Source organism: Anas platyrhynchos, chromosome 2, assembly GCF_047663525.1.
Source record: "Anas platyrhynchos isolate ZD024472 breed Pekin duck chromosome 2, IASCAAS_PekinDuck_T2T, whole genome shotgun sequence".
In the NCBI taxonomy this organism is placed as follows: Eukaryota; Metazoa; Chordata; class Aves; order Anseriformes; family Anatidae; genus Anas; species Anas platyrhynchos.
Genome location: NC_092588.1, coordinates 20,066,379 through 20,094,281, shown reverse-complemented (window position 1 = coordinate 20,094,281; position 27,903 = coordinate 20,066,379). Strand labels below are relative to the sequence as shown.

General features: G+C 35.5%; 1 protein-coding gene across 4 annotated transcripts in view; it reads left to right on the top strand.

Moving 5' to 3' along the window:
• Positions 1-27,903, top strand: part of ZFPM2 (zinc finger protein, FOG family member 2) — a 317,702-nt gene that overhangs the window by 28,624 nt on the left and 261,175 nt on the right. The window contains exon 1 of one of the 4 annotated variants that reach the window (XM_072034386.1): positions 18,013-18,072. The exons of the other annotated variants lie outside the window; for them this stretch is intronic. The gene's annotated coding sequence lies outside the window, so the exon portion shown is untranslated. Of the gene's footprint in view, positions 1-18,012; positions 18,073-27,903 lie in introns of those variants that run through there. 4 annotated transcript variants of the gene reach the window in all.

Below are 27,903 nucleotides of genomic sequence, written 5' to 3'. Positions count from 1 at the left end.
AAAACTGAAGCTTTTCTTCATACTTTTCTGAAGTATGAGATCTAATTATTTGTTGGTTTACACTGGTATGGCCTCAGTTACTTCAAGGGGCATGTGGGGATTTACACCAGTAAGAAACAGTGTTATCATAGAAGGGACTTTGGAGATTATCTAGTTCTACCCTGTGCCATGGACAGTGATGTGAGCCACTAGATCAGGTTGCTCAAAACCCCATCCAACCTGGTCTTGAACACCTCCAGGGATGGGACATACACAGCTTCTCTGGGCAACCAGTTCCAGTGCCTCACCACCCTCTGAGTGAAGAATATGCTCCTAAACTCTAAGCTAAATCTGCCCATTTTTGGTTTAAAACCATTCCCCCTTGTCCTGTCTGACTGAGCAAAAAGTCACTTTCCACCTTTTTATATACCCCCCTTTATGTACTGAAAAGCTGCAATGAGGTCACCCCGGAGCATTCACTTCTCTAGGCTGAACATCTCCAGCTCCCTCAGCCTGTCTTCATAGCAGAGGTGCTCCAGCCCTCTGATCGACTTCATGGCCCTTCTTCTGGGCCTGTTCTAATAGACCCACATCCTTCTTGTGCTGAGGGCGCTCCAGGTGGGGCCTCTCAAGAATTGAGCAGAAGGGAACAATCACCTGCTGGCCACTCCTCTGTTGATGCAGCCTAGGATGCAGTTGGCCTTCTGGGCTGCAAGCTAGCTCATGTCAAGCTTTTTGTCGTCTAGCACTGCTATAATGTTAACAAAAATGCCTGAATACTTGTCTCATATCTGAACTATCTTCATGAATATTTAATTTTTAATTGGGCAAGTTAATGATTCTTTTCCATAATCACTTCTGAACTGAGAAGAAATCCACAGAATTATAGAATGTTTTATGTTGAAAGGGGCTTCCAGCAATTATCCAGTTTGACTTCCTAATCAAACCAGAATCGGTTTTGATCAGGTTCCTAGTCAAGTTTTAAATATCTCCAGGGATGGAGATTCAACAGCCTCTTTGCATAACCATTTCTACCTTCACTGCAAACTATTTATTCCCTAGTATTTAATCAAAATTTCCATTGCTGTATCTTGTGTCCATTGCCTCTTGTGCTAGTTTGCTAGGCACCTCAAAGAGGAGTGTGGCTTTGTCTCCTCTTATACCATTCCATTAGATATTTGAAGACTTCAGGAAGAATTCTTCCTAAAGCTGCACATTCCGTCTCTTTTGAGCTTCCTTGCTGTAGCTTCCTGGCAATCTGTGTGGAGCGGTGACAGACTCACTACAGCATATGTATGTCTGTCTTGTACTGGGGAACCCCAGTCTGGACATAGTACTCTAGATGTGTTATCATCATTACTGAATAGATTGGAATAATTACTTCCTTCAGCCTTCTGGCTAGACCCTTGCTCACATCACAGTATGTGTTTGGCCTGCACTGTGGCAAGGGTGCACCAATGTTTGATGCTCTTCTATTTTACCAAGGTCTCTGAGTCCTTTGTAGAAAAGCTGTTTTTTGGTATGTTGGTCCCCAGCCTTTACAGGTGGATGAGATTAACCTGTCCCAAATTTGGAGCTTAGTATTTGCATTTATCAAACTTCTTAATGCATCTGAAAGCCCACTTCTCCAGGTCTCCTCTGAGTATTAGCCTTGCCCTGCACTGTGTCTCAGGAGCTCCTACCAATTTGATACCATTTCCCAACTTACTGAGGGGACATTCTATCCTATTTTTTAGACCATTGATGAAGTCATTAAGCCATATTGACTCCTGAGAGGAACTCCAGTTGGATTTGATACTGCTAACAACTACCCTTTAAGTCTGGTGGTCATGATCCAGCTAGTTTTCACTTACTTTAAAAAAATACTAATGCAACCCATATTTTACAAGGTAAATATTCTGAAAACATCACTAAATTTTGGAAGTAAAATTATTTTATATTTATTATTATTTATCTTCCTGAATGTATACTAGAATTACAGTAACTAAATACACCAAACTGTTCTGTATAGCAATTGTTGACTTAAGTGTTCTTAGATTTTTCAGGTTCTGGATTTTCTCTTATGTTAGTAAACAGATGAAAGGGTTTATGGATTTAAACCCTTTCTTTCTAAATATACCTAAATATACCTTAGCATGATTAAAAATATGATAGAATATTTTTTGATGAAATCAAGAGCAGTCAACCTAGTCTGCAAAGAACATAAAAAACAACTTCCCAGAAATCATTCTCATATGGAATTTTTTGGTAATTTAAGGTTTAGACCTGTCCTGCTTGGAGCAATTCTCTAGTTTATCTTTTTAATCTGTGTTAATGTTAACTAAGCTAATTGTTTGTACAGTGTTGGCAAAACATGCATTTTTAGGAAACATTTAATACAAGCTATCCAAATGTTGAACTTTTCCTTCAGTTCTAACAGGTTTTTACAATTACAACATACAATTTCCTTTTACAATTATTATTTTTTATTAGTCATTAAGAAGCAAAAGGAAATGAGAATAACATTGAAATTTGAATATTTGTGTATGTTTTTTATAAATATCTAAGCACGTTTGCTTTCATCAAAAATCATAAGGAAAAATGAGAATACTCATATGAGTCATGTTTAAAAAATAAATAAAAGGTAGACTGTGGAAATATATTTGAACACATGCTTGTTCAAAGAAAAGTCATGTCATATGCAGTTAAATAAACAAATGATTTGTGTGTTAGTCCTAGTGTAACAGTCTTTAGCTATCTAATTGTTTGGTAACCAAGATAAGCTAATTGTTTAGGTTCCTCTATAGGAATGGAAATAAATAATTGCACAGGGTCATTCATTCAGCTTTGCACCCTAATTCAAGAATCGCTTTAAGCTGGCATGCTACTGAGAAAGACAGTGATGACCACTTTTTTTGGCTGTCATTTCTTAGTGCATTTCACATGCAGCACAAATGTTTGTCCACAGAGTGAAGTGGGGGAAGGAACTGATCCAAGTGAAGACCAGCTTTGCTCCCAGCCCCTGTAGTTTGATTTTAATTTAAATCAATTTCTTTATCTAGTTCACCTGATGGCTGTGCAAATACTTGTGCTAAACCAACAAGGAAGGCAGGGTGACTAGTAGAGCAAGCAGGAGGGTAATACAGCCTCTTTTGGGAATGCAAGCTGCTGCTGTAGGCATAAGGAGCTAATATTACACAGCTAGATAGCTGTTTTAGGGTGGAATTGCTCTGTGATACTTTAAAATATGCTCTACTTTTTTTAAAGTAGTAGGTAGTGAGATGTAAGTAGTTACAAATACATAGGTTGTTCATTGCGTATACGACTAATGCAAAAAACAGAATAGTATGATTCCTGAATGAGAATTTTATAAGAGATAACTGCGTATTTTTTCTTATATGCTGTAGAGTCTCTTAACATATGTATACACTTATAGATGTAAACGTTATGTGGATACTTTTCTTAAAGATATTCTATTTTCATTTTTTTTTTTCATGAATAAAGAATACAGGCTCAGATTAGTGAGAGAAATTATATTCTTTAAATACTTGCCTTAGAAGGAGAGAACTAGATAGAAGACTGTTAAGCCTTTGTCTGTGATACTAGTTGTCTTTGATTTTTTTATTTAATTTAAATAAAATTATATTGCATTACCATGTTTGACCGTATAGAAGATTTGATTATGTCACTTTAGCTCTGCAGTAATGTATTCATGTTACATTTGATTACTTTTTGGTAACTGGATAGTGTAAGTGAATCTTAACACTATAGGGGATTCAGTCATAGTTTCAAGATAGAAGTCTTAAAGAATCATTTGAAAAACATGCTGGGTCCTTTAATACTGTGGGTATACTTTGAGTTGAAGTGTTCGGTCACTTCATTAGTAAAGTTCATACTATTTGTTTTGAAAAATAGGGAAAACTAGGATAATTTGAAAATATATAAATAAAATAAATTATTTTGCTCCTTTGAATGCCAGAAGTCGACGATAATTTATTTTAGTTGCTTATTTTTTACTAAATGATGTAAAAATTGCATTGACATGTCATTGAATTTTTTTTTCTTGATGAAATTTTAGAATTACAACCATAGCATAACTACCTAAATTTCTATGCAGAGCAAGTTTATCATTTTAAAAATGTTTTGCCTAGATTCAGAATAATTTGCACTTACCATCTTGTAAAAGTATATTCAAATCAAGAAAAGAATATTATTTCAATTTTTCTTTCACAGAAGAGTGATCTCAATTCCTGTTTAATGCTCTTTTTCTTTTTCTTTTTCTTTTTCTTTTTCTTTTTCTTTTTCTTTTTCTTTTTCTTTTTCTTTTTCTTTTTCTTTTTCTTTTTCTTTTTCTTTTTCTTTTTCTTTTTCTTTTTCTTTTTCTTTTTCTTTTTCTTTTTCTTTTTCTTTTTCTTTTTCTTTTTCTTTTTCTTTTTCATATTTCTGCTGCTTTTCTTCCCACTATCAGTTTTGCATCTGAAATTTTAGGGCTGTGGTGGTGGATCTGTCTCTCCTGTGTTTCATTATGCCATGTGTTCATATGTAATTAAAATAACTCCTTCAGGAAAACAATTATTTCATGATATTTTTTCTCATCATTGCTCATAAAATAACTTTTTATCCTTTTGTTAAATAGGTTTCATGTTGTATTTTAAATTTATGGCACAAATTGTTTGGAAGGATGACTTGTTTAAGGTGAGGGGCGGAAAGGGTGCTAATAGAGTTCAGACAAACAGTAATTAGCTAGGCCAATAAATAGGATAATTTAATAAATGATTTATAAGAGTAAGGAGTAAGATGCGTAACAAATAATTACTGGATTTTCGTGCTTAATTTATGAACAGAAAGTCAAAGTGTAAGCAGGGGACGGTGTTTCAGAAGAAATGTCGTATATTGAATTACACAAAGTATAATACAATACTAAATTATGATAACTGATATTATTTAGTAGTTAAAAATATTCTTAGACAAAGTGACTTAATATTATAGTATTCTAAAAATCGTATTTCACAAAAACAAATACAGTTTAGCATTGAGAAATGTGCAGGTTTGAACTGTAGCAAACAGTGAATCTGTGAGAATTTAGAAAGCTGAGGAATAGCTGGAAAGGTTTTATAGTCATAATTCTCTTTTGTGTAAATTCAGCCATTTTGCGTTAGACTTGCTTTTCTTTGGAAATTTTTATGAATGCACAGAAGCAGTCAGAAAAAGTTCTGCATGTGTGTGAAGAATGGAGAACCAACACAAGAAAACGGGAGAAAGGAACCTCTTTAGGAAAGTGGCATGGTTTGCATGGAGTTGAAGAAAATGCAGTATCATGTAGTGGAAAGACAGGAAAATTGTTGGGACAAGTTTCAGTTAATTTTTACTAGTTCTATGTATGATTTCTGTTGCTTCTGAAATTTCATTCTTCAGTTGCAGTTAAAAATATAACTCAAAAGAATTTATTTATTATCGTAGTTACTACAATATTTTTATCCCAGGGAGGGAAGAGACGGGCCCACGGGGTATTGTTGGATGTGGTCACTTCAATTCGCTTATGTTAGATTTGGCATATCTAACCTCTTCTACTGAATGAGTGTCAGTGCAATACCTCCTACTGAAGAACAGTTTTGTACAACCAAAGTATTTTGTGTAAGCGACTCATCTTACCTAGTGTTAGTGATCTACAAGGTAAGTATTTAGTTGTCTAAGCTTTCCTTAGAGGTGGTGGTTGGTGCTTTCTGGGAATTGAAGTCTGCCATCACAACGTAGTTGTCCAAAAAAAACCTGTGATTTTAATCCAAAATAAAGTGGATTAGGTTAGACAGCTGACCTTTAGGTGCTTGTTATTGATATATGAATTCATCTTTTACATGAGAGTTGAGCATAGAACTAATAGAAGGGTAAGTGAGTGCTAGCTGTATGTAACACTACATATAATTTCTAAAAATCATAGTTTGTTAAACCTTACTCTTCTTTAAAATATGTAGCAGAAGTTAAGCAACAAATCCTATCAGCACACAGAACAAATTCTTACAATCATAAAAATGAGTGCATCAACTAATGGTGGTCTAATACACCTTTGCAAAAATTAAGCTGCAGCTAACTTTTATTTTATCCTGTTACTACAGGATAAACATTTTCTTCCGTAATAAAACAAAGAATGTGTTTGATGGTCAGCTTATACCTCTTTTTTTTTTTTTTTCTCCTCACTTAGTTATTTTTCTATGTACCTAATTTTAAATTGCATCAAGACAAAACCAAAAATTTCAAAAATACTTATTTAAGGTAGAGCTGTTTTTAAAACAAATATTAATCAACAATTGTTACATTTATAATAAAAAGATCAATTAAATATTTTTCTGAAATTTAACAAAATTAAAGACACTAAGATTTTTAAAATAGTCTTACTTTGTGATACACACCTTTTTGTGTAAATACATGTAATATTTGAACATAAATGAGAAAGCCTACTACTACACAAATAAGGTGTCATCTTTTAAATTATTTAAATACTTAATAATTTTGTAAAATTGCATTGGCAATATTCTAAAATATTTTTGGTTTATTTTTGTTGTAGTGCAATGTTCATCTGCTTATTTTGGTCTCTACTAAAAAGAGGAATGTTGCTGGTCCACAGATGTCAAAAGAGTTATAAAAGTTCTTCTAGGCCTTTGGGAGGTATACATGTTTAAACCACATTAACATGCCATACATAAATATAATGCAATGTGTGTGTGTGTATATATATATACACACACATTCTAAATAAAAAGTTATACTGTGTGCAGAATAACCAATTTCAAAGGAACAGTTTTCTTGATCTTCTCCTTTTGAATGTAAGTGCAAAAAGGAATTTATTTTATTTATGTAGCACCTTTCATTAGTGTCAAAAAGCTTGAGGCACCATATAAGAAAATAAAATCAAAAGTGATAAAATAAATACAAAATATAAAACAATGTCCCCAGGATTTTTAAATGGGGAAGAAGTTCAAAGGAATGGAATATATACATACCTTGCAAATTCTAGAAAACAATTGTTGCTTTTGAAAAGAAGTTAAAATCAACTTTTCAAACAAGCTTTTGAAAAGCAACTCTCACTTGTACTCAAGGTCATGTACCTGAGGGCTTGAAAATAAAGCAGAAGGGGGCGTATACATGTATAATGTCACTATGTTACTTTTAGACATACTCTTTAACCTTTAAGAAAGGCTGAGAGAGCTAGGACTGTTCAGCCTACAGAAGAGAAGGCTTTGGGATGACCTCACTGCGACCTTTCAGTACTTAAAGCAGACTTAAAAAAAGTTGGAGAGTGACTCTGCTCAATCAGCTAATGACAAGACAAGGGGGAATGATTTTAAACTAAAAGAAGGTAGATTAAATTAGAGGTTAGGACGAAATTCTTCACTCAGGGGGTGGTGAGGCACTGTAACAGTCTGCCCAGAGAAGCTGTGGATGCCCCCATCCCTGGAGGTATTTAAGACCAGGCTGGAGGAGGCCCTGGGCAACTTGATCTAGTGGATGGTGTCCCTGCCTATGGCAGGGGGGTTGGAAATATCTTTGAGGTCCCTTCCAATCCAAGCCACTAGATGATTCTATGAACAGAAAGTGGACGTATTATGATGCTCGTAGCCACAGATTGCAAACAGAGATTGGTTTGGCATTACACTCAAAATCCAAATTCCCCGACAGGTGTATCTGTTCTGGAGAATAGTTATTTGAAAATGCAAGTAAGGTTACTCATCTTTAGCTCCCAATAAACACTTTCAGTGAGATTGACACTAAAATAAATTTTTCTTCACACTTGACCACTATCTAGCAAGACTTTTGGAAGCCTTCACCTATGGCCTTTTCTAAGCTGTGAAGAAAGAGATCTGTTTTGATCATCATAGCTTATGATGGTGAAAATCCTTAAAGGTGAGGAAAAAGGAAAAATGGCAAACGGTCAAAACTGAGAACACTACTGGCACTATAATGTATAGATACAAGGAGTTCTTATAGTACCAGTATAACACATACCAGTATAAGCCCTTCAATAAGTATGTTACATTTGGAAAGAAACTTAAACAAATATGTCAGATGAACCCACAAAAATTTTTTTTTTCTTCCCAGAGAAGGTTGAATCTGACACCTTTATACTTATGAGAAAAGAACACTTTTGTTGTTGTTGTTTACAAATATACTAGTCTAAGCCTAAACAACCTATAATATGCTGTGGCCTATTAGCTACAAGGTACTTGTAGCTAATATACAAGGTATATACATGTACAGTATATACCTTGTATATACAGTATAGTGATTGGGGAGAATTCTACTCAGAATGATTTTCATAACAACCAACACAATCAGAGAGAGTTGCCTAGTAGCTATTGCAGAATGTGCCAATATCACATAAGAATTTAGAGACTGTTTTTGCTTAAATTGGCACCCAGGTGGTTAATTAGGTAATTGGTGAATAGGCAAGCAGGGTAATATATCTTAAGTTGTCTACTTGTACAAAACAGCTACTATACCTAAAACATGGAAAACCCTTTCTCCTTCTGAAAGGTACAAATCAACAGACCTTTTTTTCCCTGGAAAGTATGCAACTGCTAGATGATAGAAATGCCCATGTACTAAATCCAGTGTACTACTTTATAGTCTGAGGGATGAGAGATATCTTAGGAGATCACACATCTTATTTGCCTCTTACTTTGGTCTTAGTCATCATTCCACTATGCAATTTCATAATTGGGCAAAGTGGAAATGACCTTTGTTTGTCTGTGTGGTGTGTTTTTTTTGTTTGTTTTTGTTTTTGTTTTTCCTCTGAGATTTGCTGTCATTGATTCACACAAAGTGTACTCAAGTCAGGCTATTTAGCTGGAGAAATGTTTGGCTAGAAAATCGTAATTCTTCTTAGAGATGAACATTGAGCTGTTCAGCCATGCCAAGTGGTATGTGGAAAAGCAAAAATTTATGGAATATTCTCTAGTGTAACTACAATTTTCAATAGTGCAGAAGGCTAGACAGAAACATCGAGGGTCATGATTTTCAATGCAAGAGTTCAAATGCTGTTCAAATGACATATATAGGCCCTAATTTCCCTTTTAGATCTGCACCTTTGGTGCTTGAAGTTGACTTTTAGCCTAGACACATTGACAGGTGCGTTTAACAACCACTTGTTAGAATGTATAAATCTCATCAGCTTGGTGTAATTGGTTTAAAGATCAGTGACTTAGCTTTGATCCTGAAATCCAATAGCATTGACTAGTTTGTGACCATATTGCTTAGGGCTGAGACGTCTATGGCAAGTTTTATCTTAAGATCTAGTTGGAGTGATCAAAACAGAGTCAAGAAGTGAAATTTTAGTTCAGTGATGCCTGTGACCATATATCCAGAGGTTCTGGGTCATTTCCTCCCTACCTTCTATTTACTAGAGTAGTTGTAGGTTTGATTTAGGTTCCATCTAGACCAACAGCTGTAGATCTAAGCTGATTTTCAACAGTAAATCCAAATTTACTCACCCATGTGTGAACATACTTGCTTTTCTTCTGGTAAATCAAGTCTGATTGTAGAAGCTTTCACATGAGCAACATCTGTGCTGCTTCTCCTCTTTATCTTTCCCCTTTCTAAAAATTTGTTTGAATTTAACAAAAATGTGAAATGTGAAGCCTGTCAGTCTTCAGATTATTGCGTAATCTGTGTTAATGGCACATCTTTTATGAAAGAAGAATTGAGATCACCACCAAATACATTTTTAAACCAAGAAAATATGACTTTTATTTGGGCAAGCAAGTGATCTGATCCAAGTCCTCAATAGGTTCAACCTTCTCTTCCATATGATTAGGAAGATCTGCTGTTGTACAGAAATCACATTTATTCTCAGTAACACATTCTGGTATGATCTGTTTCTTTTAAGGTCAGGAATTTTGATTAGGATAAAAGATGCTATGCATATGAACTATCTGCAAATGAGAGAGTTACCTTCATCTTTGGAGTGAAGGATCCAGAACAGAGTTCAGGCTTGAAGTTGTATATAGACTACTTACAAGACGAAAAATAGTATTGCTCTTGTGGAAGAATACTTTTGGTGACTGGTGTCCTGGTGACACTGGAATTTCATAAGTTTTTGGGAGTCTCATCAACATCAGTACATTAACTTTTAAAGAAAGGTTAAATGAGATGATCTGAAGGAATCATGGAACCATAGAATCATATAGAATCATAGAATGGCTTGGGTTGGAAAGGACCTCAAAGATCATGTACTTCCAACCCCCCTGCCGTAGGCAGGGACACCACCCACTAGATCAGGTTGCTGAGGATCTCCTCTGACCTAGTCTTAAATACCTCCAGGGATGAGGCATCCACAACCTCTCTAGGCAACCTATTTCCAGTGCCTCACCACCCTCTGAGTGAACAATTTTCTCCTAACCTTTAATTTAATCCACCTTCTTTTAGTTTAAAAACATTCCCCCTTGTTCTGTCATTATCTGATAAAGCAAAGAGTTGCTCTGTACTTTTTTATAAGTCCGAAACATTCAGCTTGGTGTCATCTGCAAACTTGCTGAGGGTGCACTCAATCCCACTGTCTATGTCATTGATAAGGATATTAAACAGTACTGAAGAAAGTAGACTAGTTAAATCCCTGTATTAGACATATTCTGTAGTGTTTACAGTTAGAATCTAGATTTTTATTAATATCTAAACAAGGCGTAAAGAAAATTGCTTTACAGCCTCCTCATATGTCTTAAACTCTAAATTCAATCATTTTCTCTTAGTTTTAGCTTACATCTTATGTTTTGATCTGCACATAGAATTTAGGTGTAACTTTCTAGGCTTTCAGACAAAAAATAAATTGCAGGAATACAATATACTTAGAAAATAGGAATCAGCCAGGTACATCAGCATGCACAGTTGCTTTTTGGGAATGATAATTAGATCCACTAAGTGGTATTTTTATTGGTGAAGTCTAGAAAATATGAGGTTTTGACATCACAGTGTTTTATTAATGAGATGGGTTTTTCACTTTCTGATGAGACTTGCAGTGGGTGACAACTCTACCTTGTGCTCCATGTATAAGTCTGTAGACAGGCAGTCATGTATTCTTCCACTGTTTGTGAGTCTGTCTTCAAGTTCAAAATTGATACATATAGATTTTTTATATATATATATTATTTTTAAAAAATTAAAACCTATTTTTGTTAGTGCATACCATGTATTTTGTTACATGGTGATAAAAATTGAAATTGGCTGAGGACAGATAATAGATATCTGGCTATCCAAATATGAACTACTAAAATTACTGCTATGTAGTCAAAATTAGTAAAATGAACCATAACTGCAGTCTGGGCTACAGCTTTTTTTTTTTTTTTTACCTTGTGAAATTCTGAAAGTCAGTTAGTGTGTACTGGGATGGGTGTAACTGATGTCAGAATCAGATCAAAGTGCCATTACTAGTACTCTCAAGTAATTGCACTCTTAACTGCATCTGAAAAAATAAAGGCTAGGTTCAAAATCACTCCTGAAATGGCTGTGTTTTGCTTCTAGTCTTACATGGCCATCTATCTATAATTAGCAGTCACTTCACATTTTTCGTATGTTATATTAAGGTTTTCTAGTACTTGCCTTTCTAGAGCTAAAACTAAAACTTTGATCATTGTTTGTCTTAAAGCAAAGCTTCATGAAAAGGCCCAAAGGTTTGAATTAGGAGCAGTTACAGCTTCTGTTCCTGGCTTAATTGTAACTTAGTTGATTAGCAAGTACTTTGTGACAGGCAGTAAATTTCCATAGGTTGATGTTGCAGGGCTTACCTATCAAACACAAATGACCTAGAGGGCTGGTACCTGACTGGTTTCTCTGACAGCATTTGTAGACAGGCTTTATTGTAGATTAGGACTCTTCACTTTCAGAGCTTAACAAGCAGCTGTGGGCCTAATCGTGAAGCTGAGTGGAGACAAGGGACAAATGTTTGTAGTCTGAGGCAGTGATTCCTGTCCTTTCAAAGAGGCCAAAATGCCATTTATACACTGGTCTTGAAAGCTGTGTCCAGTTCTCATAGTGTTTATTCTGTTTTTTACTTTCATGAATGAATTAGAATTTTCTCTAGGATGTTCGAAGGCTGCTCTGTTATGTCAGAAGAGATAATGAAGAGCTTTAATATTAATGGTGAGACAATGATTCTGACAAACTTGCTTTTATACTTAGCTGAAGAAAAATGGTAAAATGATTGTATCTGCAAATTGAGTAGACTCTGATGAGCAACATTTTGAACAGGTGGAACTTGTTGATTCCAGGACTACTGAACAATCAGCCAGAAATATGTGCTTCATTCTCATGTGATCTTTTCATGGTTGATATCTTTAATGATGACCAACTTGTTTTATTCTGACTCAGGTATAAACAGAAAACCTTCTAAGAACATCTGAGGTCATTGGAAATACTTGTATCTACTTGTAATAAATATGAATATTTACAGGATAAATCACTTGTGTGATTCAGCACACATTTTAAAACTTCAGGAAATACCACTCAGCCATAAATACTCTCTACATACTGTTTCTCAGATTGGTGAATGAGCATATAATTGGAGAATTCTTCTTACTTCATTGTTATTTATAGCTTTTAGCATACCTTGTTTTTAATATGTAATATTTTATAACTGATGGTGGAAAGTAAGAATGATTCTATGCATTTCTTTAATGTGTCATCCAGTGTCAAAGTACTTAAAAGCACTATTTGATCAAAACTCGCTTTGTGACTGTGTGAATGGTAAGGACTCTTTCTGAAGTGAAATCATCACTTAGCAAAAGAGTTGTTTACAGAGAGGTTACAAGCACAGATATCACTCCAGATGTGTTCCTTCTATGAAGCCTTCTTTCTTTCGATATGTTCTGTGCCTGCCAAGTTTCTACAGATTGGCACCTCATTCTTTTTCTTTTTATCTTTTTTAAAAAATATTTTTCAGCATTTACAGTGCAATGCAAGTATTATCAGTAGATAGTTCCATTTAGGGACTGAAGAAAATGTAGGCTGTTCAGTGTAGATGCCACGTACAGGTGTCAGTTTTAAAAATGAAGGTATCTGCCTTAGCAGGTTACTCTGAGTACCTCTGCCAAATATTTTAGCTTCCCTCCCACCTTGCAGTCTGTAGGGAGACCTGTGTTCTGCAAACGATGATTCATTATTATCACAATGGAGTTGGAAAAAGCCAGGGGTACCTGGTAAGCAGTACAAGGACACTTCTGAGTTCTGTGGAAGCATCATGACATTCAAGTTAGGTGCATCATGCTATCCTTCACTTTTTTCTGAGGCTGAACTCTTTTCTGAGTGTAGTGACTTACCTTAATGTATCCGATCTCTATCAACTGCATGCTCTTGATGTCCCATGACATTTCCAGACTTGGCTAAAATTTGGTCACCCTTGAATCATTTTTCTTTTGGTAATAACATAGCATATTTGGTATTTCCTTGAAATGTAGAGCACTGAAACTGTGGCATTGTTTTCATTAGTAAGCTTTCTGCTATTGTAAAAAGGCAACTGTCTTATATTTAGTTCTACACTTCATGCTTTGTTTATCTGCCTTCAGTAAATGATTTCCCTGGGCAATATCTTATCCTTACATCATATTTCTGGTATCTCAGTAGCATATGTTGTACCCACTGGAGCACACTCAGTAGTAATGTCTTCATGATGCTTTCTAATGTCTTGTCATCAAATTGTACATCCATCTTGTGATTTAAGATAAACAGATAGAATTGCAGTAATCCAAAGATCATAGCCACAGCTCTTGTTCTGTGTAAGAGTAGCTCTAAGAACACTGCCTTTCTATGTCTCTCAAGACCTTAATATTAAATCCTATAAGCTTTGGATCAATCATACTTACAAACTACACAAAGAATTCTGCTTTAGCTCTGTAAGGTCATGTAGGACTGATCAGTAAGTTATAGCTGTTTTTTCAAAACAGTAGCAAGCTGTGTTTCTTTGCCATGTGTAGTAAGCTTATTGTAGGGAATGCTTACATTTAAAGGAAGGGAAATTTTGACCAAAGTATTTCAACAGACATTCAGTCCTTCATGATTTTGAAATTCAGACTAGGTGTCCTGGCTCCTGAAGTCATGCCCTAAAACACACTGCAACAAAGAATAAGTAAAAATATTGCAGGATTTGCTTGTGATACCAGTGTGAACTTATTTCTTGTCTTTTCATTGTCTTAACATTTTTTCAGGACTATAGAAATTTAGTGTGACAGAAAGCAAAAAATAGGGTCCTCCAGTGTTCATCTGTAATTTTGTTCCTTACAGTTACTGCAGATTCATAACAAATACAGAATATATTTAACAATATAATTCAGTAGGATTTTTATCAAAAATTATATATGCAGTATTTTAACGTAATGAACCAGGTATACATATTTGAATTACTACAACTGCAAAGCATCAACTAATAACACAAATAAAGGAAAATGCTACTTAAAAGTGAAATCCTAGTGTCATCTTACTACTGCAGTAAAATGTCAAATTCACAGAAGTGAGGTTTATACTTTGAAATAGAGCCTTGAAGGAAAGAAGCTTGGCTTGCAGCTTAGACTAAAATTCAGATGAATATTTGTACTGTGTGTCTGCTGCTTTAGTCTTGAATAACAATCTGCATCTGTTTGGATGAAGTAACAAAATGTGTTAAATACTTGTGTATTGACCAACACAGGGCTATGGGTGGAGTTTTTGTATTCAGTTTTCCAAGAGGTGCATGGCTTTCATGTGGTTTAAACTGTAACATCTGGGGGAAGATTTATGTTGTAGCAAATTAAAATAGGTAAAGTCAATTCAAACAGTGCTAAAATATGCCATGTATTTAAAAATATACATATGGGATAATTTAATATATATATATATCAGTTTTGTGTAGGTAAGCAGTAACTACAAATATGCTGTAGGAGTGAATTACAATCTCAGGTACTGAGGAAGTTCTGAATTTCATGCTTATGAATCTTTTTTGATAGTTATTTTGTTGCTTCTGTAGATGACAAGTTAAAGATTAAAGATTCCTGTGGAAGGCAGGATAGTGTGATTATAAAAAGAGATAGAGAATTGTGTTTTATATCATTTGAGAGTTGAGATGGAGAGATATTTACAGAATTACAAGAGATGAAAAGTAATTTGAACAGAAATTTGATACTGTCTGGATCTTCTGAGTTTATTTAAAAAATGCCTGTACTTAACATTAACAGCATGGCTGACCAATCTGGTGGCCTTCTATGATGGAGTGACTGCATCACTTGACAAGTGTCAACTTTGACAAGATGACCAACTGATGTCATCCACCTGGACTTCTGCAAGGCCTTGACATGGTGCCACTTGTCATCCTCATCTCCATATCAGAGAGAGATGGATTTAAGGGGTCAGCCATCCAGTGGATAAGGACACTGTGGCTTGACGGTCACACCCAGAGAGTGGTGGTTAATGGCTCTTTGTCCAGGTGAAGGCCAGTGATGAGTGGTGTCTCTCAGGGTCTGTCCTGGGACCAGAGCTGTTTAATATCTTTATCAATGATATAGACAGTGGTACCCAGTGCACCCTTGGCAAGTTTGCAGATGACGCCAAGATGAGTGGCACAGTTGATACAACAGAAGGGAGGGATGCCATCCAAAAGGACCTGGACAAGCTTGAGAAGTGTGCCCATGTGAATGTAATGAGGTTCAACATGTCCAAATGCAAGGTGTTGCACCTGGGTCAGGGCAATCCCAGACATGAGGACAGACTGGGAAAAGAGCTCATTGAGAGCAGTCATGCAGAGGAGAATTTGGGATTTCTAGTGGATGAAAAGCTTGACATGAGCCAGCAATGCGTGCTTGCATCCCAGAAGGCTGACTGCACCAACAGAGGAGTGGCCAGCAGGTCGAAGGTGGTGACTGTCCCCCTCTAGTCTGCCCTTGTGTGGCCCCATTTGGAGTGCTGCATCCAGGTCTGGGGCCCCCAGAACAAAAAGGATGTGGGTTTGTTAGAATCGGTCCAGAGGAGGGCCTCAAAGTTTCTTGGAGGATGGAGCACCTCTCCTGTGAAGAAAGGTTGAGAGAGCTGGGGATGTTCAGCCTGAAGAAGAGACTGCAAGACTGCTCTGGGGCAACCTCATTGCAGCTTTTCAGTACTTAAAGGGGGCTTATAAAAGGTGGAGAGAAATTTAAATAGTTCTTTGATAAAATGTGATATATTTAGTAGAAATGAAAGCAATGTTGTTGTTGTAGGCTTTTTTTTTTTTTTTTTTTTTTTTTTTTTCCAGCAAAAGTTGATTTCCTGGATGTTTTGGGAGTGGTAAAACATTTATGCAAAATAGTGTATGCCTTCCCTTAGAATGTTCCAGATGTCCTCTCAGAACTCAGGTAGGCCACGTGGCAGAGTCTTCAGATGCCATCAGTTTCTTTTCTTGCCTTTTTCTTCTTGATGACTACTGCGTATATACTGCATATAGGAATCTTTGCTAGGAAATTCTAGGATATTTGTTTGCAGTAGGAGCTATGTTTCAGAAGTTGGGAGGCCTAATAAAATGAGTTATAATTTATAAAGTATAGTAAATTATAGACTTTATTGTCTTGGAAAAATAAGAAATATGTTTTTATTGTTTTCATGTAGGGAGCTAATGTTCTATTCAGAACTTTATGGTTTTATACAGAAATTCTTTTTTTATACAGAATTTGTTTTATACAGAAATTTTCAATTGCAATTTTTAGTCTGCATTGATCTGATATTATTAGTTAGGTTTCATCATTTTGTAAGGGTTTGGCACTGTGAAATTAACTTCACTTTTCACTAGATCTGCCATCATATACACTACCAAAGATAAGCACTTGTACTAGTGCAGGGCAGAAGAGCTAGTAAAGGATAGTCCTAGACATCTGTCTAAAGATGTGTTGGCACACTGGCATTAGTCAAACTGTTATATTGTATAGTGCCCAAATGATGCAGTGCCCAAATGATGTAAAGTAAATCATATAAGGCTCAGTTGTCCACCTTGAAGGTGAAAGAATCATAGAATGCTTTAGGTTGGAAGAGACTTTAAAGATTATCTAGTTCCAGCCCCCCTGCCATAGGCAGGGATACCTTGCACTAGACCACGTGGCGCAAAGCCCCATCCAGCCTGGCCTTGAACGCCTCCAGGGACATCCACAGTTTCTCTGGGCAACCTGTGCCAGTGCCTCATCACCCTCTGAATAAAGAATTTCTTCCTGATATCCAATCTAAATCTGCCCTTTTATTGTTTTAAACCATTACTCCTTGTTGTATCACTACAATCCCTGACAAAGAGTCCCTCCCCATCTTTCCTGTAGCCCCCTTTAGGTACTGGAAGGCCACTATAAGGTCTCCCTGGAGCCTTCTCTTCTTCAGGCTGAACAACTCCACCTCTCTCAACCTGTCTTTGTAGGAGAGATATTCTAGCCCTTTGAGGCCTTGAACCATTCCTGAAAGGGTGTGGGGTTTGTTTGTTTTTTAACCCTGTGGTTGCAAAGAATCCAGGTCTTGCTCAGAACAGTCAGGAATTAAACTTAGTGGCTATAACCCTCACTTCTGTTGACAGCAAATAATTCTTCTCACATTTGAGGTGAATTTGAGGCGTTATTACTGTGACTTGTACTTTACAGTTTATTTCAGTATTTCCAGAGCTATTTGAATGGTCATAAGGAGGGTTCATATATGTTCATAAGGAGGGTTTATGACTGAAAATGTGTAAACCTTCTGTATAGCACTTAAGCTCATCTTAGGATCAGCTTAGTACCTCTCTTGAGTAACACTATAACTACAAAATAATAAAACAACCCTCAAAATCAGTATAACATAAAGCAATATTATTTTATGGTATAGTTAATATTTTACATTTACTGTATTTATTTATTTTAATAAGGAAGACACTAGAAAATCAATACAAAATAGAAAAAGAACAAGAAACTAAGAGAAAGAAACATGGAAATGTTCTGCCAAAGGAGGGAAGTATCACATGCATCCAGCAAACCATTTTCATATAGTTTTCCAATAGTATTCTGGAAATATTTATCTACCTCAGAGACCCAGCAATTTAATACCTGTTTCTCTTTGCAGTTCCACAGGGACTATCCTCACCATGGACATTTGTCACAGTTAAACTAAGTATAAACACCAGTGTAGGTATGCAATAATTACCCTTTTCACTTCTACTTATCTGTGATTCTGGTTACTATCATTGTTCAGTGATGAGAGGTTCTTATTCTCCATTTTCAAATTAAAAACAATCTTCAAGAAGTTTCTCTGTGCTTAACATATGCTAAAAGTAAGCACCTGAATCTACAATAATGTAAGTTATAATAGACTGTGATTTGAAGATTTAATTAAACTTCCTATTGTGATTTATATTTACAAAATATGTATGTAGTATTGCTGAATTCAATTGAGTAACGTATTTTTATTGTTCCAGTGATTATTTTCACTAGATTGTGTTGAAAACCATCAAACCTTTGTGGAAAGTTTCCTTTCTCTTCATCCCCCACCCCATCTGCAGTAGTTAATCTTTGATAAAGATTTTTAGAAACCTCAGCTTTTAAAACCATTGAAGTAGTTTTCTTTAGGTTAAGTCTTAAGTAAGTACTGAATAGTTCTTAGCTACAAAATTTTCCAAGATTTGCTAAAAAAAATATATATATATATATATATGATTTCCTTTTTTGCTCTTTAGTTGAAATAGGTTATTTTTAAGGATTTCTTGTGTTACAATTCCCACTGTATAGCTTTGTTTTCATCAGATAATAGAGCTTCATTTTAAAAATGCATGTTCCAAATGCATTTTTCTCAAAATATATCTTGTCTTTTTTTTTTTTCTTTTTTTTTCTGCTATTATTATTACTTTCCTCTTACTTTTCATGTAACTAATCTGATGAAGTTCCTTATAAAAAGCTATTGGTGCTTTAAGTGTCTGACCATCAGGAATAGGACATATATGATTTTAAAGATGATCACTATCAAAATTTTGAGTGTCCTAGGGTGATAGAGTACACCAGTAATAACCAGAGCAAATAAATAGCCAAAAGTAACAATGATGTTGGAAGACAAGTTTGTTAAAGAATATCAATCAATTAATTTGATTTTTTTTTATTATTTTCCAATAAATTAACGGAAAAATAATTAATCTCTCAACATAGCACAACTTAGTTCTATACAGTACCAGCCGTGTTTCAAAATGATTTTGTTTTATTAAATTTGGTTCTAACTGGTATTTTCTCGGTGCTTCTAAGTCTTTTGCATATGTGTGGTCATAAAAATAGCCATACTTTATCTAGACCAAAGTGCTTTTTTTTTCCCAGCAGTGGCTAGCAGTGATCTGCTCTTCCACTTGAACCTGGTCTTGGGTCTGGGGCTTAAATCAGCTGTGACATTTTTATGTTTATATCTGACATTGGAAGACTGTGCCCCACAGAGCATGAGATTTGAAAAATATTTGGTTCCTAGGCTCAAAGGCTTAGGAATTTTGTGATGGACTCCTGCAAAGCACTTGTGTATATGAGGAAGAGAGCACCATGAGAGAATCTGGTAACAGGGAAGAAAGTATGTTTTTTGCTTTGAAGGCTGATCCAAATTTCTGCACACAACCTTTCGCCTTCACCCCATTGCTTTCTTTTCTAAGTTAAGGAAATAAACAGATTCCTTCATCTGGTATTACCTGTTTTGGTGAAGGCACAAATATGTTGTGTTGTATTGAATGCTAGTCCCTGAAATTTGATATTGCTTGCCAGAGAAAACTGGAAGGACATCTGAAGACATTAACTGGCAACAGAATAACCCTTTAAGGATATTTCAAGCCTGGATACTGATGATGAGAAAAAATCCTAATTTGAGTGTTTCTTTTGCTGGGATATCAAGCAAATTCTCAAAATGTTACATAAAAAGAAAAAAATAATCCACAACCTTGTGCTAAACAGCTAGCAATAAAATCTTGGCAGTGACATGATAACAATAGTTTCTCCAGTCGTATTAGCACAATAATCTAATATTAGTCGATAGTCATGATATGTGAAGCCACTGTAAAATGCTTAAAATTAAAATACACTAAATTGATTTATTTTATGGCAGTTGGGTGACAATGATGGCAAAGGAAGAAGAGCAGGAGGAAAGTGGAACATATGACAGAATTACTAGTCAGTAAAATTGACCATCTACTTCTGACTGACATTCCATTGTCTGGTTTTCTTACCTTGCACGTCTTTCTATATTTTCTGTTTCTTTGCCACACACTGTGGAGATAAACCACAGGTCCTGTCCTCCTTAATCCTCATCCACAGAAGTAACAAAATATTGTAATGTATGGTGACACTTGATATTATTGCAGACTATACTGTTTCACACTTGTATTTTTAGTAGCAGTGTCTCTCCTATAAAAATGTCCATCTTGAAAATCTAATTATTTCCAGAAGAATTTCTGTTACTGGATGGCATGGCAATCATTGAATGTTACACTGCTTGTGACAAGCAGAGCTGCCAGCCATTTATACTATTTCTTTCTGTATTATTAGCAATAGCAGACCATTATTCTTAATATTTCAATTATAATTTATATTTTGATTTCAACCCTCTCCCTCTCCTCCCCCCATTTTCTTCTAAAAGCAGTCTTGAAATTGACGCTGTTCAATAATACACCTTGGTTGTCTGTTGTGTCTATAATAGATAACATCTGATTCAACCCTTAGTTTAGTCTTGGATACTTGTCCTGCTGCAAGTGTAATAGGTCCCCTCTCCTTTTCCAGACCTCTCTGTGTGACAGTTGCTTGTAATGCTTGCTATTTTCTGCCATTTTGACCAGTATGAAGCAAAAATAACATGCAGGAATTATGCTACATTCAATTCTGTTCCTGTTTAGTAGAAGAAAATGTAAGGAAAAAAAAAATTAAAAAGATGATGCAAAAAAAGATGGTGCTCAAAGGATTGACCAGTGTAATATTGTAATATCGGAGAAAGATACTTCTTTATGTTAGCCTAAATTACTCAAGAAAGATTATATTTTGAGAACACTCGCCTTTTAATAAGGTAATAATTTGAAGGATCATGACAAAAAGCTGTTAGTATTTTAAGGTATAAATGTAAAAAAAAAAAAAGTCATATTTTTAGAGGTGTTGTGATGAAAAGGAATGCATTGAAACTGAAAAGAAAAACTTTACTGAATGTTAGGCAAAATGTTACAATGGCTTCTTTTATGTTAAAGAATAATTGTTTTAAGGAAATCATAAAAGCAGTGTCTTGATATTTACAACTGAAATGGACAAAGTATGACAGACAATATTTGAGGATCTGTTCCAGTTCAACACTAGCATGGTATAATCGGTTTCCTACAGGCTGAATTCACTGGTACCAGATACAGTTAACTAAGCATTATTCTTTTATGAATACAGTGTGTGACATTAAACAAAATTCTGCAGTGGATCTTGTATGATTGCTAAACATATTGAACCTTTAATTATACTAAACTTTCAAAGTTAAATGGGTACCATGTGCTTTATATTGTAAAAAAAATAATTACTTCAGTTGTTAGAAAAGTAAGTTCAGCCTTGCATTTCAGCAGTCATGCAGGGTGCTGGAGCCAGCTTTATGAGAAACATAGCTTGTAGTTAATTTAAGTTGCAACATGTAAGTAAATTGAGCTTTGTCTCTCTAGTGATGTGCTTGTTGTGCATGTACAAAGATGAGATGAAGAGTGTCAGTGAAATCTTCACAGGCTTAAAGTAGATCACTGGCAAACAGAAGACTCTTAAGGTGTAAAACTAAAAGAAAGATAGGGTGAGGAGCCTGGCCAACTTTCCATGGCCTAACTACAGACAATGTTGATTACACATTCTTGGATTTGTTGGAACTATTGCCTCAGTACCACAAATGGCTTGCATGTAACTAAATCTCACTAGAACATTAATTCTTATCTGGTAGTTCTGGGGGAATTCAAGAATATTCTTACTTATTTTTCACCTTTAATTCCATTTGATGATGGGTCAGGAAGTGCTGGAATATTCTGGACTAGTCTATTACATTTGGCTCCTGACAGTGTAAGAACATGTGAAATATATCCTGATATTACTCCAGAATGGTTGACTTTGGAAGGGACTTCTGGAGGTTATCTTGTCCAGTCTCCCTACTCAAGCAGGATCACTCTAGGTCAGATAGGTACATTAGTAAATATGGCAGAAAATTTTAATAAGGGGAGTTATTTATTGAGTTATTTATTAAGGTGAATTACATTTAACAAGTCTGTTGGGGGAGACTTCTGGTTTATTTTGTAGATTAGTTCTTTAGTCATATTTTGTCATTATTTCATGATAAACCAATAGAAGTATGTTCTTATTTACATCCTAAAATGATAAAATCTGATAGCTGCTAGAAATGTTTTCTTTTTTGCATATTGATACAAACAGGAAACATTATGATGTAAGAATACTAACCTGTTTCCATAAATACTAAATGCCATATATAAGGATTTTAAATACAAACTGATAACATTCAGTAATAAAAGTTGATAGTAGTGAATGTGTAATTAAATGTTTCAGTAGCCCTGGCTATCATGGGAGGTTCCAGTTGACTGGCAGCTAGCAAATGTGATGCCCATTTACAAGAAAGGCTGGAAGTGGCATGTGGGGACCTGCAGGCCTCTCAGTCTGACTTTGGTGCCAAGGAAGGTTATGAAGCAAATCATCTCTAGTGCCATCATGTGGCACATACAGGACAACCAGGTGATTAGGCCCAGTAAGCATGGGTTTATGAAAGGCAGGTCCTGCTTGACAAATCTGATCTCCTTCTATACAAGCTGACATGCTTAAATTAGAATTTTGTAAAGCTTTTGACACTTTTTTCCACAACATTCTTCTGGAGAAACTGGTTCATGGTTTGGACAAGTGTATGCTTTGCTGGTTAAAAAACTGGCTAGGTGGCTGGGCCCAGAGTGTTGTGGTGAATAGAGTTAAACCCAGTTGGAGGCTGGTCACAAGTGGCATCCCCCAGTGCTCAGTATTGGAGTAAGTTCTTTTTACTATCTTTATCAATGATCTGGACAAGGGGATCAAGTGCACCAGCAGTAAGTTTGCAAATGACACCAAGTTGGGCAGGAGAGTTGATCTCTTTGAGGGTAGGAGAGCTCCAGAGGAAACTGAGCAGACTGGATTGATGGGCTGAGGCCAACTGTAAGAGGTTCAACAAGGCTAAGTTATGGGTCCTGCACTTGGGGCACAACAATACTATGCAATGCTACAGGCTGGGGTTACAGGCAATGCTAATGGCTGGAAAGCTGCCTGGTGGAAAGGGATCTTGGGATATTGTTTGATAGTTGGTTGAATGAGAGCCAGCAGCATGCTCAAGTGGCCAAGAAGGCCAACAGCATCCTGACTTGTATCAGAAATACCGTGGCCAGCAGGACTAGGGAAGTGATTGTCCCCTTGTACTCTTCTGAAACCGTACCTCAGATACAGGGTTCAGTTTTGGGCCCCTCACTACAAGGACATCGAGGCCCTGGAGTCTGTCCAGAGAAGGGCAATGAAGCCGGTGAAGGGTCTAGAGAACAAGTCTTATAAGGAGTGATTGAGGGAAGTGGGGTTACTTAGCCTGGAATAAAGGAGGCTTAAGACCGTATCACTCTCTACAACTACCTCAAAGGAGGTTGTAGGAAGGTGGGGATCAGTCACTTCTCCCAGGCAATAAGCAATAGGACAAAATGGCCTCAAGTTGCGTGAGGTTTAGGTTGGATATTAGGAAAAATTTCTTCACTGAAAGGGTTGTGAGGCATTGGAACAAGCTGCCCAGGGAAATCGTCGATTCACCATCCCTGGAGGTATTCAAAAGATGTGTAGAATGTGCTGCTTAGGGACATGGTTTTGTGGTAGACTTGGCAGTACTTAATGGTTGGACTTGATTTTAGAGGTCCTTTCCAACCTCAAAGATTCTGTGATTCTATGAGTAACAAAACCAAAACAAAATAAAACAACAACAACAAAATAGGACTACGGCATTTAATGACATAATAGTCTGTTAATCCTTTTTTAGACAGCACAAACAGGTTCAGATTATTTACAGTAATCTCCAAGATTTGTAAAAATAAGCACTGTAGGGTGATGTAGTTGTACTGAACTTTGAAAGGCTTCTTTGAATTAAATTTCTAGCTATCTAGTACTACTATGGGATCAAAGCATTTCTGAGACAAATACGGAGTTCTAGTTGTAGGCTGAACCTTGTGCTTTATGTGAAGGTGAAAGTGCTTACTCCTTAACTGAGATGAAAATAGGAAACAACTCTGTTGGAATTCTTTCCTAATCAGCAAAAATCTTGACCAAACTAAAACCAAAAAGTAAGCCAGTGAAGGATAATTTGATAATCAAATTGTAACAGTAGTGGAGCTAGTAAACGTTTAGAGTGAGTAAGTTTACAGAGAAGACTCAGCATGGAATAAGATTGCCTCATTAAATTGGCATGCAGAGCAAGATGTCTGGAAGGGGTTGAAAGTATAGGTGAAAAATGTTTTCAGACTTCCTATTTGCTATTAAAAGGAAGTGGAGATTGGATTATTGACTCATCATCATCATCAAAGCATCCAGTGGCCTAATTTGAAGGCGTTGTATTATTCCACAAGTTGGTTCAGCAAAACAACAATCATGATAAGAGTAGATGAGAATGAATTCTTGTTTTGATTTGATGTTTATTGCTTTGAGATTTACATAGCCTCATAATAACACTTACCAGCCATCTGGTTTCTGGAGGAAAAAAAAAAAAAAGTTTTTTTCCTTACTGAAAAGGCTAGGACATAACATGCACCATTTAAAAGCTCATTGTCTGGAAATGACATAATGACTTTGTGTTTTCAAATTATTAATTAGTGATTAACTCAGAAAACCAGCAGGTTATGACAACTCTAGGGGGAATGCAATGTACTTTGTGCAACCTTGCAATTCCTACAAGTGAGAAATCAAAGTAGTAAAAAATACTAAGCAGGGATATTAAAGAAATCAAATATGCTGTAACATGCACTTTTAGTTTATTTTTAAAGGGCGTAGTTTGCTTTTTTAATTTGTATTTTTGGGGGTTTATGTACCTATATACATAAAGATATATAAAAGTAAATGACATACAAACATCATTTTTGAATAAATGCTATTGTGTATGAGACATGGACTATGGTATGTTTATATAATGAACATCATGATGAAAGTCAGATTTTTTGTAGTGATTGTAAAACGTGCTGATGAAGCACGGGTTATAGTCCATCATATTTTCAGTTAACACTGTAGTGTAATACTGTTGCTTAAAAAAAATCTTAAAAAAAAGCACTATACACATTTCATCTGTATGGAGTATTTCTGTAAACTACAGCAACTGTAATTATTGTAACTAATCATAAGTGACAATCTAGTCAGCAAAATGACATCTGAATATTCACAGAAAACAAACTCTGCACTAATATTCCTTGGCTGTGAACCCTCTGGTTGGGGTTGCTTTACACTGGAGGGACCCTGTTGATGCCTGTTCTGTGGCTTGTGGCTAAATACTTCATTTTATTCCACCTGACTTTTCCTAGATTATTCGTTTTCTATTAAAAATATGCAGTATTCATTTCTGTTACAATCAGATCTAAAGATTTAGTTCTAATTTGAAACCCTTCAGTTTTGTTCTGCATATTGATAAACTCCATTATGGGATTAAAAATACTGAGTGAATCCCCTGTAGTTATTTCAGATTCAAAGTTCTAAGAATATAAGTAACTAATTACAGAATTCTGTATCTCTTAGATACTGTTAAGTACTATTTTTATTATATTTTTCAAATTATAAGATCCTTACTGTGTATCTGCTAGACAAAGAGAAATGAGTTTGGTTTAACTTTTTCTCAACTTCTCAACTTTCCTTTGGTGTTATTTCAGAACTGGTGGTTACCAGAAGAAAAAACAAAAAACAAAAAAACTAGGATAAGTCTTGACTGGCCAAGATAAGGATAAAACCTTTTTTTTTTTTTTTTTTTTTTTTTTTGAAACCTTTATTTTAACCTTTTTCCTAGGTTACTAGGAGGAAAATAAATAAATAAATAATAATAATAAAAAAAAGCATGGTACCTTTTCTGTGTGTCTGTTATATTGCATGTTGTGTTTTAATTTTTTCTTTTAACCATATCATTGATTACGGATTATTTCAGGTGTGCTTAACATTTTTACATTTTATTGACCCAAATTGGCACCAAATTCTACATACAGCTTTGATCATGTTATTAGAGATTGAATTTGGGTTGTCTTTAAGGGGTTCCTCCTTCAGCAGTATTCTCTGTTTTGCTTATATTGGAAAAGACGGGGGGAAAAAGCAATAATAATTTGAAGAGATATGGTGACATGTAAGAGAAGTCATGTGTTCACTGATGATTTCTGGACCTAAAAAGTCCAGATTCCTTTTTTTCTGCTTTTTTGATTTAATTGCATGATGATGTACAGAGATGAGAGACCAGTTTCCATCTGAGGAAACACAGCTATAAACAAAAGACAAACAAGGAATAATTTGCAGCTACATACAAAAATAGAAAATATTAAATAAACAGAAGAAAAAAGACCTTTAGTTTTCTATAGCAGTATAGGGTGGCTTTCCTTTATGGGGAAAAATTTGAGTATTTTGTCTTGAAACTGGGGATACAAAATTACAGTGAGTAATGAGTATGTATTCCTCTGATCCCTTAATGTACTTGATGTGTGGTTCCTCTTTCATTGTCACTAACATGCTGGCCATTAAATACACTGCTGCAGCAGCATTAGTAGCTTCAAAGTGCTCCTACTTGCATCGCATTTTTCCCTCTATCAGGTGAGTGAGAACAGTGATTAGCAAGTACCAGTATCTGTCACTCACTCCTCCTGCGATTGCCAGAGAAGTACTGTTTGGAGTAAGGGCCACAAAACTCTACTGTAGTTGGAGGCAGAGTGAACTCTGGCATCCTCCATTGCTCTGAAAAGCTTTATGTAAGATAAAATTTGTCTTGTTTAGAGTATGGTGCTTTGCCATAGACTTGGAGAAGGCTTTAGAGAAAGGCTTCCTCAGTAACAGGCAGTATGTTACATGTTGGAGATCCTGAATAGTCGTAGTAGGACACATGAAGTTCCTGTTGCTTGCTGGTATCGCAGTTCACTATATCTGCAGGAAACAATCACTATTGCACCTTTCATTTTCATATATATTACGTCCGTAATTGGAAAATGCTAAAGAAGGGAATTTCCTTTATTGGAATGGTGAATTATCAAATCTTAGAATACCTTACCTAGGAAAACAAGAAAACATTATGAACATTTATTGTTTGTTTGTTTAAAAAAAATCAAAATTTCTGATACATTTTGTCCTCATTTATAGAAATCAATGGCTCTACTCATAGACAAGGTATCAAATATTTGAACTTTTATAATACAGATATAAGTAATTTTATTCATCTTAGAATAAACTGTAAGAACCATCTTCTTACAAACTGTTGGTTTTTTTTTTTGCCTTCTCTTTTATTATTTTTAAAGCCTGTGAATTTAAACAGTATTTTCATACATATTTATTTAACTGCAGCAATCCACTTGAATTGGATAATATTTGTATCGTTATTAGCCATGTATCATGGGGCAAATTATATTGCCAGTATTTTGAGTTAGATTGCCAACAGTTTCACGAATTAGTTTGTAAAAGTTAGCAGATACAAATCATACAGAAATAAATGATGGGTTTAAAAGCTATAAAATAATCCAGGGAAAAAATGCTTCAGGGAGAATATTTTTGTATAAGCAAAGAGGGAATAATTCTTCGTTCCTATGTTACATTTAAGAAAACTACTGATAAACTACCATTGCAAAATTACTCCTAATGTAGAAGATTATCTACAGGCATCATGGATCTGTCTCTGAGATCTCTATGACCAGCCTCCTGTTTGCTTTGCAGGCTTTAGTTAACAGTTCCCTTCAAGAAAAGTGGTGCATTGTGGTACTGCACTGTTTCTATG